General features: G+C 46.9%; 1 protein-coding gene across 2 annotated transcripts in view; it reads left to right on the top strand.

Annotated features, from left to right (window-relative positions):
- cd164 (CD164 molecule, sialomucin) overlaps positions 1-14,533 on the top strand; it is a 42,754-nt gene that overhangs the window by 17,010 nt on the left and 11,211 nt on the right. The gene's annotated exons all lie outside the window — the stretch shown is intronic.

Here is a 14,533-nt window from a genome sequence, read left to right on the forward strand (position 1 = left end):
GTGAATCTTTTCCACGCCCTTTCTTGCTTAATGTCCAGATCTTCACAGAGTACTCCAAGTGTGCTCGCGCCAATGTTTTATACAGCTGCAAAATGGTGTCCAATCTCAGTGACCTGATCGATGAAGGTGATCGACTCTGTAGCTCGGAGGCTCCAACTGCAGGTCATCGGGAGCTTGCAGGTCCCCGATGGGAGACCGCTGTTCGGAGCTCCCGCAACGGCAACTTCTCGCGCCCGAGTTTGTGGGGTTGAAAATGACCCGGAGCGGGGCCTTACATTGCCCGGCGCGGCTTTAACGGCCGCGGGACTTGCCATCGCCCGCTGAGGGCTTTAACATCGGGAGAAGAATGCAACACAGGGGAGAGACATGATTCTGCCTTCCATCAGAGTGAGGAGGAGATTCACTGTGATGGATGTTTGTGTAAATTGTGTTGGTTGTATGTCTTGGCACTTTTCTTGTTACATGATTGCAGAAACTAAATTTTGTTGGAACTTAATTTGAGGTTCAAATGACAATAAATGAATTGTATTGTATTGTATTGTACATGCTGCCTTCATCAATTGTCTGCAATTCTGGTTGCCACATTACAAGACGGATGTGGAGCATTTAGAAAGGTTGCAGTAGAGGTTCACCAGGATGCTGCCGAGAGGGCATTATCTGCAAGGAGAGTGTGTAAGAAAGAACTGCAGATGCTGGTTTAAATCGAAGGTAGACACTAAATGCTGGAGTAACTCAGCGGGTGAGGCAGCATCTCTGGACCCGAAACGTCGCCCATTCCTTCTCTCCAGAGATGCTGCCTCACCTGATGACACATTTTGTGTCTATCTGCAAGGTCGGGTTGGACAGGTGTGGATTGATTTCTCTATATATCCTCTGATCGAAGGTCAAATATTTATAACTGCTAGTGGTAGGCCAAGCCGTGTCTTTATCTCTGGGCTGAAATGTTGCATACTAGATGACGTAGGTCAGCAGGAGAAAGTTTTTAAAAGAGATTTGCAAGTCAAATTGTTCGAGAGTGGTGGGAGCGTGAACACACTGCCATGAGAGATGGAGGCAGATTTACTAGCAATATTTACGAAGCATGCAGACAAATGCATGAACTGCCAGGGGAAGAAGGAATATGGACCATTCAGACAAAAATTCTGTACATTTCGCCTTTTGCAATGACATGCAGAATGAGCTGCCATGAAACTGGCTCCAGGTTGCAATGTCAAGAGATGCAAATCAGAGAAAGTGAAGGATTGCACATTTTACTGCTTTTTGCATGCGAACATTTGAAGCTTATTTTTTTCAGAAATGGATTAGATTGATCTGCCCACTCCAAGCACCAAGTTCCCTTTTCTTTGTAAAAAAGAAAAACCTGCCGTTTGCTTCCTACAACTTGGCCACCTTGAATTACCAAGTACAAAACAACCTGGTGTCTGGTCAAATAAAAGCCATTGATTACAAAGTGTGAATGCAGAATTGAGCTCATCGAAGAATCAGCTCCCTTTGTAGGAACTCTGCATTTGACCCCACCACAGCAGCAAGGAATTTTAGAAACTTGGAACCGTGCAGCACAGGAAGAGGCCGACAACGATGCGAGTTTAAATTGCACACGTTGTCTGCACACAACAGTGAAATGTACAATACTTCACTTCCTCTAAGTTGCATCACTCAACATTGCAAATTGCTGCAATTTCCATGGAACTCTTCCTGCACTTCCTTGTGAAATCTGAAGTTTAAAGAACTTGCTGCTCCAAATTGGATGTCATTTTTGAATCAATTGAGATTTTTGAATATTTTTGATGCTAGTAAAACTTAGGTTGATTTCTGCATCTGCTTTGCAGTTTGGGAGGTATAACATGGGCAGGACCTATACGGTGAATGGTAGGGCTCTGGGGAGTGTTGTAGAGCAGATGGATCCAGGAGTGCAGGTACAGGTGCACAACCTTTTATCCGAAAGCCTTGGGACCAGACACTTGTCGGATTTCGGACATTTTCGGATTTCAGAATGGAAGATTTTTAGCGTAGATTAGGTAGGTAGCGCGGGCGGCTTGAAAAGTCTGGAGCAGCTGCCTCCTCCCCGGAGACCGGGAGAATCATTGCATAAATGTTAGTCAGTTAGTTTGGAGGGATTTTATGTGGTGGTGGTGGTGTAGGGGTGAAGGGGGAAACTTTAATTCTTAGTCCCCTACCTACCTGGTCGGCGACTCCCAACCTCGCGGAGCTGGGGGCTCCGTCCGGCCGCGGGCGGCGCCGGTTGTAGCTCCGACCCCGGCAACTCTACCCCTGGCTGCGAGGCGCTCCAAATCCAGCGCGGCCCGCGGGCGGACGTCCCAGCTCCGAGAATGTCGGGAGTCGGCGGCGTCGCAGCGCTGGGATACCAGCGGGGAGCGAGCAATGCCTTACCGGGTCGCCGTGCGGCAAGCTCCGGAGCGCTGTGGCCGCCTTCTTCCAACATTCGCGGAGCGTCGCTGGATTTGGAGCCGCGGAGCTGGGGGCTCCGTCCGGCCGCGGGCGGCGCCAGTTGGAGCTCCGACCCCGGCAACTCTACCCCTGGCTGCGCGGCTCCAAATCCAGCGACGCTCCGCGATGTTGTGTGTCGGTGGCCACAGCGCTCCGGAGCTTGACGCACGGCGACCCGGTAAGGCATTGCCCGCTCCCTGCTGGTATCCCAGCGCTGCGATACCGCCGACTCCCGACATTCGCGGAGCTGGGGCGTCCGGCCGCGGGCCGCGCTGGATTTGGAGCGCCTCGCAGCCAGGGGTAGAGTTGCCGGGGTCGGAGCTCCAACCGGCGCCGCCCGCGGCCCCCACCGGCCACAGCGCTGCGGAGCTTACTGCACAGCGACCCGGTAAGGCATTGACCGCTCCCCGCCTCTCCGACCAGGTAGGGGACTAAGAATTAAAGTTTCCCCCTTCACCCCCCTTCACATAAAAGCCCTCCAAACTAACTGACTAACATTTAAGCAATGATTTACAGATGTTTAAGCGTCTCCCGGTCTCCAGGGAGGAGGCAGCCGCTACAGTAGTACAGACCTGGGTTGACCGTGGGTCGTTTTGGGTCAAGTTTGGCGCCAAACGCGAGCTTTGGTGCGCAGACGACATCTGGAAAAAATGGCCGGTTTTCGGAGCTTTTCGGTTTCCGGAACACCGGATAAAAGGTTGTGCACCTGTACATAGTTCCTTGAAGGTCGAGTCGCTGTTAGATAGGGTGGCCTTCATCAGTCAGTATTGGGATTAGAAATTTGGAGGTCATGTTGCAGTTGCATAAGACTTTGTTGATGCCGCATTTAGAATATTGTTCAGTTCTGGGCACCGTGCTTTAGGAAAGATGATGTCAAGCTGGAAAAGATGCAGAGAAGGTTTAAGAGGATGTTACCAGGACTAGATACAGGCTACAGGGAGACGGTGAGTAGGCCGGGACTCAAATCCTTGGAGCGCAGAAGGATGAGGGGGGAACTTATAGATGTGTATAAAATCATGAGAGGAATAGATTGGGTAGATGCACATAGTTTCTTGCCCAGAGTAGGTGAATCGAGGACCAGGGACATAGGTTTAAGTTGAAGGCGAAAAGATTTAATAGCGGTAACTTTTTTACACAAAGGGTGGTGGGTGAATGGAGCATGGTGCAAGAGGAAATAGTTGAGGCAGGGACTATACCCACGTTTAAGAAAGTTAGACAGGTACATGGATACAACAGGCGTGGAGGGATATGGGCCAAACGAAGGCAGGTGGGGCACGTATAGTTGGGACATGTTGGCTAGTGTGGGCAAGTTGGGCCAAAGACCCTGTTTCCACACGGTATTACTCTATGACTATGAATCTCATTGGCATGATTTTTTTTAACTCTCACTTTATCCTTGGACTAGGTACTCTCTAAAGTTGGATAGTTTTCAACATGCATATTTTTAACTTGCAATCTGTGCTGAAGTGGCTTTTCAGCAGCTGCAGTAAACCTTGGTGACGTGTTACAAATGGCCATGAATTCCTCAAATGCACGCCATCTCTCAGCAGAGCAGCCCCATTTGTTCCAGTTCTGCAGCATATTTGCCTTGTTATCCTTTAGTTCCTTTGCCACCTACCTACACTCGGAACTAGTTCGCGGAAATCATTTGAGAATACATATTTTCAATGTGGGGGTGGAAACCAGTGGAAGCCCATGTAATCATGGAGAGAAAATACAAGCACCATACAGCATAAGATGTTGAGATTGAACCAGGGTCCCGGGAGCTGAGTTTAGTTTAGTTTATTGGCAGGTGTAGAGAGGTACAGTGAAAAGCTTTTTGTTGCGTGCTAGAATACATGATTACAATCGTGCCATTCACAGTGGAGTCAAGTCAAGTTTATTCGTCATATACCCATACGAGATGTGCAGTGTAATGAAAAGTGGCAATGCTCGCGGACTTTGTGAAAAAAACAAACTACAAACAATGGAACAGAATCACATATTCTTTTACTTATTAAATATTGTGGGCGGAAGGAAAAGGGAAAAATACAGCAATTTAAAAAAAAAAAACCCCAGTGGTACAGTAAAGTTAGTCCCTGGTGAGATATGACTTTACAGTCCTAATGGCCTCTGGGAAGAAACTCCTTCTCAACCTCTCCGTTCTCACCGCATGGCAACAGAGGCGTTTGCCTGACCATAGCAGCTGGAACAGTCCGTTGCTGGGGTGGAAGGGGTCTCCCATGATCTTATTGGCTCTGGAGTTGCACCTCCTGATGTATAGTTCCTGCAGAGGGGCAAGTGAAGTTCCCATAGTGAAGTTCGGCCGAACGCACTACCCTCTACGTTCACATCATGAAGTGAATAACGTTTGGTGCAAGGTAAAGCCAGTATAGTCTGAGGGTCACAAATGAGTTAGATAATAGTTCAGCACTGCTCTGGTTGCATCCTTCCCCCCAACATCCACAAACACAACTCTCCTGGCTGTAGCGGCAGATTTTCATATCTTTCAGGTAATTAGCACCCTAGCCGCTATTTGGATGAGCGTGGTTGAAGGGGGTGTCTTCTAAACACATGCAAGCTCACTCACAGAGACCTTCAGAGCTTCTTCTCAGATATGACTTCAAAACACAGTCTTTTGATGAATGCCTTATTGTTGCTAGAAAACGGTGAAATACATCCAGGTTTCTTCCGACTCGTTACTGCAATCTTCTGCGAACTCCAGCTTATTACTTTAGACATTAGAAAACTCCTTGTGTCTCCGTAACACTGGCAAGATCTGGCATGATCTCCTTTAGATCTCGCGTGGACCCCGCATGTTCTTACATGTTCTTACATGGTAGAAGGTTTAACCTTCCCCATGGTCTCTCCAAACTAATCTAAAAACGAAACTTCTGCACAAGCAGCTAAGCTCCAAACACGTCATAAATCCCACCCACAATATAACGGGCAGTCTAAAATTTAAAGGCACATGCCATCCTCAATGACATGCAAAACGGGCCAAAGGGCCACTACACTGGCAGACCAACTTGACCACCGGGTGGCGCCCGTAGTGGCCGCCTCACCAACAGTCTGTCAGCGTCCCTTCTCTGTTTTTATTATTTTATAAGTATGTCTTAAATATATGTTTCCTGGTTAGTTTATGTGGGCGAGGTGGGGGAGGGTACTTTTTTTCAGTCACTTACCACGACGGAGATGCGATTTTCTCCGTTTCGCATCTACGCTCCCCCCAGCAGCCTACCAACTTGGATTGGTGCAGTCTTTCCTGAAGGCTGGCCCGGAGCTTCAAGCCGCGGGTGTGGCGTGCACTTACCATCGCGAAGCTGAGGATCCTTTGCCGACGATCGCCAGAAGAAGAGCTCAGACCGTGGGGCCTGTGGACCTTAACACCATGAAGCCCAGTGGTCTCCGGTAAGAGGTGGCCGTCTCGGGAACTCCATGTCGCGGAGTGTTCGGACGCAGGAGTTGCGATCATCCCGACGAGAGGGCCTGGACATCGGACCGTCGGCAATGGCAAATGCACAGGGTTCAAGGCCCTGACCACGGTGAACAAAGTGGAAGATGGCCTTCCATCACAGTGAGGAATGTTGATTCCACTGTGCTGGATGTTTATGTTAAATTTATTTTATGTGTGTATTGTGTTCTTTTCACTTAGTGTGGCTGTATGGCAACTCAAATTTCACTGTATTTTAGTTGGTTAAGTGAACTTGTTTTTGCCTGCTCCTGTCCCACAGAAATGATTTCCATGGACATCGACTCCATCGTATCCTCCCGGTCCAATTTCTCCCGACCTATGTCCAAGGTACCTCACATGCCCTTTGTCTCTTTAATGACTTCTTCATCTCTTTAATGCTTTCCGAGTCCCCACTCGCTCATCTTTACTAAGGACGTTCAGTCACTCTACACCTCAACCTTCCACCAGGAAGGCCTTATAGCATGCGGAATTCATGGAATTCATTACCCACCACCAATTTTCATCCTGCACTCAAATTTACATGGACCATCTCCGACACCTCCCTCCCCTTTCTTGATCTCACAGTCTCCATCACAGTAAATAGACTATTGACTGATGTCTATTATGAACCCACTGACTCCCACAATTATCTCGACTATACTTCATCCCACCTTGCTTCCTGCAAAGACTCTATCCCCTACTCCCAATTCCTCTGTCTACGCCGCATCAGCGCCCAAAATGAGGTGTTCCATACTCCGGCATCGGAGATGTCCTTATTCTTTAAGGAACGGGGGTTCCCCTCTCCCATAGACGAGGCCCCCACTCTGTCTCCTTGGTACCCCGCAGCTCCACCCTTGCTCCCTCTCCCCCTAGTCACAACAGAGACAGACTCCCCCTAATCCTTACCTTCCACCCCATCAGCTGTCGCATACACCACGTAATCCTCCGAAATATCCACCACCTCCAACGGGATCCCAACACTAACCACATTTTCCCATCTCCACCCATTTCCGTCTTCTGCAGAGACCATTCCCTCCGCAACTCCCTGGTTAACTCATCCTTTCCCACCTCCTCCATCGACTCTGTCCAGGGACCCTGACAGTCCTTTCAAGTTAGGCAGAGGTTCACTTGCAGCTCCTCCAACCTCATCTACTGTATCCATTGTTCAAGATGTGGACTCTTTTGAGTATAGGAGCAGGGAGGTTCTACTACAGTTGTACAGGGTCTTGGTGAGACCACACCTGGAGTATTGTGTACAGTTTTGGCCTCCTAATCTGAGGAAAGACATTCTTGCCATAGAGGGAGTACAGAGAAGGTTCACCAGACTGATTCCTGGGATGTCAGGACTTTCATATGAAGAAAGACTGGATAGACTCGGTTTGTACTCGCTAGAATTTAGAAGATTGAGGGGGGATCTTATAGAAACTTACAAAATTCTTAAGGGGTTGGATAGGCTAGATGCAGGAAGATTGTTCCCGATGTTGGGGAAGTACAGAACAAGGGGTCACAGTTTAAGGATAAGGGGGAAATCTTTTAGGACCAAGATGAGGAAAACATTTTTCACACAGAGAGTGGTGAATCTCTGGAATTCTCTGCCACAGAAGGTAGTTGAGGCCAGTTCGTTGGCTATATTTAAGTTAGATAATAGTTAGTTAGATGTGGCCCTTGTGGCTAAAGGGATCAGGGGGTATGGAGAGAAGGCAGGTACGGGATACTGAGTTGGATGTTCAGCTATGATCATATTGAATGGCGGTGCAGGCTCGAAGGGCCGAATGGCCTACTCCTGCACCTATTTTCTATGTTTCTATGTTATACATCGGCGAGACCAAATGCAGACTGGGCGATCATTTCACGGAACACCTTCACTCAGTCCACCTGAACCAATCTGATCTCCCGAAGGCTGGACACTAATTCTCCTTCCCATTCCTACACAGACCTTACTATCCTTGTTCTCCATTGTCAGTCAAGATCGTAGATGTTCCAGTATCTTTGATTGTCAGAGTGAGGCTAATTGGAGGAACAGCATCTCATATTTTGCTTGGGCAGCTTACAGCCCAGTGGTGTGAATATTGATTTCTCTCACGTCAGGTAGCCCCGGCATTTTCTCTCTCTCTCTCTCCCTCTCTATCCCCCCCCCCCCCCCCCCCCCCCACAAGTTGCACCAGCTTCTCATTTTCACCCTACAAACAGCTTACAAATGGCCTGTTTCCTTTATCACCATTTATTTTTTTGCATATCTTTCATTCATTGTTCTTTATCTCTCCACATCATCGACTATATCTCTCGTTTCCCTTATCCCTAACCAGTCTCGAAATGGCCTGATTCTGCGCTGCATGTCTAAGGTCTTAAAGTAAAGCTTCTCATGTCTTTTCCTGCCCCTGCTATCTTTTCCCTCCTTTTTATGCTTTCTGGCCAGAAACTCTTCCAATCCCATGTAAAAGGCAATAAATCGGCCATATAGATTAGTAGATGGACAGAGTAGATTAAATTCTGTGAATATGTTTCCCATCATCATAATCATACTTTATTAGCCAAGTATGCTTTGCAACATACAATGAATTGGCAGGAATCAAGAATATGGGATACTATTTAGATTAAAATCATTGTCCAAAACAAAACTAAGTACACTGAAAATCGTTTGAAAGAAACAATAAATATATAAAGCCTGTGGTCTGTTTTCACCGTGTGTGCACTTCACCTGAATTGATCCCTGTCCAAGTGGGGAACAAAGTGATGTTTTAATTTTTAAAAACCCATTAATTTGTTAATAAGCAATAAGGAAATTATTATTTTTTAAAGAGGAAATAAGTATAACCTCACAGGAAAATAATAATGTGATTTTATCTATAAAATGATTTGCACTCAAATTTTTCAATCAATTATAATTAACTAATAGCTATCTGGAAACAAAATGCTTTGGCCTAAATTATAAACATTATAAATAGCTGTTTGAAGAACTTAATTGGTACTTACAGTTGAATTATGATAGCTGTAGCAGGGCATATGGTGTGTTGTGGGTCTGCACAGCTGGTTAAGTCTATTGATCCACAACATCTGCATTGGTAGTAACTACAGCTTGTAAAGCCTCTGGAGTCTACACTTTAGTCACTAATGCATTGGGGCAGTGGGGCAGAGTTGTATTGAGGCAGTCGCTCCCTTGGAGTAAATACTGTTGATTCAGATTTTAATTTATGCCCTCCGCCTGATGTGCCAGCTCATGGCTATGGGCTCCCAGATCTCACAATCCTGTCCCATCACCACTTGCTGATCGCCATAGAACTTAATCCAGGGTATTAGGGTGGATTCCCTATATGGAGGACGCCTGTGCGTGACTTTGTTTAACGTGGGGAGACTGGTGCACAGACAGCCACCCCACACGGTCCTTGACAGATCTGGGTCAGGATCCAGTGGCATGGAGTCCAAGACGACCTGAGACCCTTTTCTGCTGCAGCCTTCATCCGCCTTCCCAGCCGTTGTGACGTTAGCTCCACTAAAGTGTGCCATCATCCTCCGCCTGTTCCACCGTTGAGGTCTTGATTGGATTGCTCTTTGTCAGGGACCTCCCCCTCGACCTTACCGCCGTGGGTGGCCCTACCAGGAGCATAGCTCCAGACGACATCGCTCTCAGGATCTCAGGTCCACACAAGCTTCTCCACCACGGCAAGGTGACAATCCACGGAGAAGACTTTGGAGATACAGCACGGAAGCAGGTCCTTCTGGGCACCATATCTGAGGGATGATGTGCTGGCTCTGGAGAGGGTCCAGAGGAGGTTTACGAGAATGATCCCAGGAATTAGTAGGTTAACCTACGATGAGCATTAATCGACTCTGGGCCTGTACTTGGGGGGGGGGGGGGGGGGGGGGGGGGGGGGGGGGGGGGGGGGGCATCATTGAAACATACAGAATAGTGAAAGTCTTGGATGGAGTGGATGTGGAGAGGATGTTTCCACTAGTAGACTGGAGGTCATAGCCTCAGAATTAAAGGACTTACTTTTAGGAAGTAGATGAGGAGAAATTTATTTGGTCGGAGGGTGGTGAATCTGTGGAATTCTTTACCATAGAAGTCTGTCGATGTATATTTCGGTGTATATTTTTACAGCAGAGATAGGTAGATTTTTGATTAGTACAGGTGTCGGAGGGTATGAAGGAGAAGACAGGGGAGTGGGGTTAGGAGGTAGAGATAGATCAGCTATGATTGAATGGCGGAGTAGACTTGATGGGTTGAATGGCCTAACTTATGAGCTTATAAACCGGGAAAACCCACGCGGTCACAGGAAGAATGTGCAGACTCCGTACAGATAGCAACCATAGTCAGGATCAAACTCGGGTCTCTGGTACTGTGAGGCAGCAACTACCGCTGTGCCACCTTGCTGCCCTATAAGTGGTCAGTGACAGGATGGTGTGGGTAAAATGAATGAATGAATACGTTTATGAATGGTTTATTGGCCAAGTATCCACATCCAAAGAATTTGCCTTGGTGCTCTGCCCGCAAGTGACAACATGACATACAGTGGCAGTTACGAATGACACATTAAACATTAATAATAAAACATGATTGATTAAACATGTGAGCTTATAAATCGGTAAAGGTCATGATATTTGAGGATTGATAAGGAATCATTTGGGAGCCCCTTGCATAAATCTAAACTGGTATAATTTCTTGCAATCTGTGTCGGAAAACAACAGACTGACCGCAACATTCTGAAACGGGAAGTGATTCGAGGTGGGAGTTGTAAGGAATTTAGTCGTGATAAGGGACAGGATACTGTGTTCTGCAGCCACAACCCTAAACATCCAAGATTGTATCGTTCGTTCAGTATCACCATTTTAGAGAAATATGAAGAGAGGGAAATGATCCAACTTGGTTGTATGTAAACAGCAATGTTATAGATGGGACAAGGGGGGGGACTCTGTTGAATTCTGAACAGGAGTGACTTGGGTCTCTTTAGTACTCTACTAAGTATTCTAAATACTTGTTAAATATTTAATAACCCTGGCTTACAGATAAATGTTGTTGCGTACTTTGCCATTCGTGGAGTCTTACAGCGTAGAAACAGTCCCTTTGGCCCAACTTGCCCACACTGGCCAACATATCCCATCTACATAGCAAAAGGATTTGAGTATAGAAACATAGAAATTAGGTGCAGGAGTAGGCCATTCGGCCCTTCGAGCCTGCACCGCCATTCAATATGATCATGGCTGATCATCCAACTCAGTATCCCGTACCTGGAGTACCAGGAGTATTGTGTACAGTTTTGGTCTCCAAACCTGAGGAAAGACATTCTTGCCATAGAGGGAGCACAGAGAAGGTTCACCAGACTGATTCCTGGGATGTCGGGACTTTTATATGAAGAAAGACTGGATAGACCCGGCTTGTACTCGCTAGAATTTAGAAGATTGAGGGGGGATCTTATACGCAATACTCCAGGTGTGGTCTCACCAAGACCCTGTACAGCTGTAGTAGAACCTCCCTGCTCCTATACACAAATCCTTGTTCTTACTGGTCTAATAATCCAGAGGCCAGAAAATGGTATATCTAAAAATTGAATCCGGGTTGAGGAAATATGATCCTGGCGCTGCCAAATTATACAAAGTGCACACGATAGAAAGATATGATTTCACTGGAGAGATTGATTAATGGAAGGATATGGTATGGAAATAGGCCCTTCGGCCCGCCAAGTCCATGCTGTTGTTCGATCATTAGTTCCATGTTATTCCACTTTCGCATCCACTCCCTACACGCTTGGGGGGCAATTTACAGTGGCCAATTAATAGACAATAGGCAATAAGTGCAGGAGTAGGCCATTCGGCCCTTCGAGCCAGCACTGCCATTCAATGTGATCATGGCTGATCATCCCCAATCAGTACCCCGCTCCTGCCTTCTCCCCATATCCCCTGACTCCGCTATTTTTAAGATCCCTATCTAGTTCTCTCTTGAAAGCATCCAGAGAACCTGCCTCCACCGCCCTCTGAGGCAGAGAATTCCATAGATTCACCACTCTCTGTGAGAAAAAGTGTTTCCTCGTCTCCGTTCTAAATGGCTTGCTCCTTATTTTTAAACTGTGGCCCCTGGTTCTGGACTCCCCCATCATCGGAAACATGTTTCCTGCCTCTAGCGTGTCCAAACCCTTAACAATCTAAAATGTTTCAAGATTAACCTACAAACCCTCAGGTCGTTGGGATGTGGGAGGAAACCGGAGCACCCAGAGGGAATCTACATTGTGACAGAGAGAGCATGCAAACTCCACCGTGACAGCACCTGAGATCAGGGGAAGAGTTCAGAGGTTAATGATATTGACGCTCTCCATGAATGTGGTGGGCCAAGCCGTGTGCTGTGCACTAAGATTAAGCAAGGCCAGCACATTGGCACAGCGGTAGAGCTACTGCCTTACAGCACCAGAGACCTGGGTTCGATCCTGAGTACGGGCGCTGTTTGTACGGAATTTGTACGTTCTCCCCGTGACCTGCGTGAATCTCCAGTTTCCTCCCACTCTCCAAAGACGTACATGTTTGTAGGTTAATTGGCTTGGTAAAATTGCAAGTTGTCCCTTTTGTGTTGGATTGTTGTAAGTCAGATTCAGATTCAATTTTAATTGTCATTGTCAGTGTACAGTACAGAGACAACGAAATGCATTTAGCATCTCCCTGGAAGAGCGACATAGCAAACGATTTGAATAAATAATAATAAGTGTCCGGGGTGGGGGTGGGGGGGGGGGGTGGTGATTGGTGGTGGTAAGTGTGAGAGTTTTGGGAATTCTCTAGGAATGACTCAACTTCGGACTTTCTCGGTCTCTGCTTTTTGACCCAGAATCACTGAGAACCTCAAGCATCGAATGTACTCACATTCAGTGTCCCCGAAATTCTTTATTTGGATTTACAGAGCACCATGGAAACTTGGCAGTGGGATCTTCAATCAGACTTCAGCAAGCAGTCCTCTTTCTCTGACTTCTGCATCTCCACAGTCTTTGTCTACTGGGGATTAGCTTGTAAATATTCTGTACAACAACACTCATGTTTAATTGAAAACAACTGTATGACAATCAAGGAAAACTAACACGTAAAGAGATATTAAGGTTGTTGGCCAAAACTTGGTCACAGGAGGATAGGGAGGTGATCGGTCAGATCAAGGGTCCCGACCCAAAACGTTGCCCGTCTATTCCCTCCACAATGTCAAAAAGGCTTTTGGCACATTGACCTTCATCAGTCAGAATATTGAGTCTCAAAGTTGGGAGGTTGCGGTTGTATAAGACGTTGGTGAGACAGCATTTAGAATATTGTGTTCAGTTTAGGGCACCATAGGAAACATATTGTCAAGTTGGAAACGGTTCAGAAAAGATTTACGACAAAGTTGCCAGGGCTAGAGGGTGTGAGCTATAGGGAGTTGTTGGGTAGGCTGGGTCTCTATTCCGTGGAGCATGGGAGGATGAGGGGTGTTCTATAGAGGTGTACAAAATCATGAGGGGAATAGATCAGGAAGATGCACAGAGCCTCTTGCCCAGAGTAGAGGAATCGAGGACCAGAGGACATAGGTTTAATGTATGTAAATGGGGAAAAGATTTAATAGGAATCCAAGGGGTAACTTTTTCACACAAAGGGTGGTGGGTGTATGGAACTAGCTGCCAGTGGAGGTAGTTGAGGCTGGGACTATCCCATCAGTTAGACAGGTACATAGATAGGACAGGTTTGGGGGGGATATGGACCATGCACAGGCAGGTGGGACTAGTATAGCTGGGACATGTTGGCCGGTGTGGGCAAATTGGGCCGAAGGGCCTGTTTCCACATTGTATCACTCTATGACTATGGACAGGCCAAATGCAGGAAAAATATTCCCCATGTTGGGGGAGTCCAGAACCAGGGGGTCACAGTTTAAGAATAAGGGGTAGGCTATTTAGGACTGAGGAGAAAAACATTTTCATCCAGAGAGTTGTGAATCTGTGGAATTCTCTGCCACAAGGCAGTGGAGGCCAATTCACTGGATGTTTTCAAGAGAGAGTTAGATTTAGCTCTTAGGGCTAAATGAATCAAGGGATATGGGGGAAAAGCAGGAACGAGGTACTGATTTTGGACGATCAGCCATGATCATATTGATTGGCTGTGCTGGCTCGAAGGGCCGAATGGCTTTCCTGCACCTATTTTCTATGTGCAGGGATCGCTGGTCGGCGTGGACTCAGTTGGTTGAAGGGCCTGTTTTTGCCGCTGTATGTCTAAACTAAACTAAAGGTTGTGCTAATTCTGCATCTGCACATGGATCAGCAGAGAATTAAGGGACATGGACCATGTGTAGGCAGTGAGATTAAATCATTTGTTTAAGAAGGAACTGCAGATGCTGGAAAATCGAAGGTAGACAAAAGTGCTGGAGAAACTCAGCGGGTGCAGCAGCATCTATGGAGCGAAGAAAATAGGCAACGTTTCGGGCCGAAACCCTTCTTCAGACAGAGATTAAATCATCTTGGCATCATGTTTGGTTTAGACATTGACCTGTGAAGGCATGTTCTCTGTTGTATTAGTCTATGTTCTTTGCATTGTCCTGCAGATACAGTTGCCTTGGGGAGGAGAAGGAATCGGGATGGGTGGGAAATGATGGGAATACAAGAGGCTCTAAATCAGTACTTTAAATTATCGATTGTATGTAAATTCATTTTTCAGCTACAT

The sequence above is a fragment of the Leucoraja erinacea genome, chromosome 5, assembly GCF_028641065.1.
Source record: "Leucoraja erinacea ecotype New England chromosome 5, Leri_hhj_1, whole genome shotgun sequence".
Lineage (NCBI taxonomy): Eukaryota > Metazoa > Chordata > Chondrichthyes > Rajiformes > Rajidae > Leucoraja > Leucoraja erinaceus.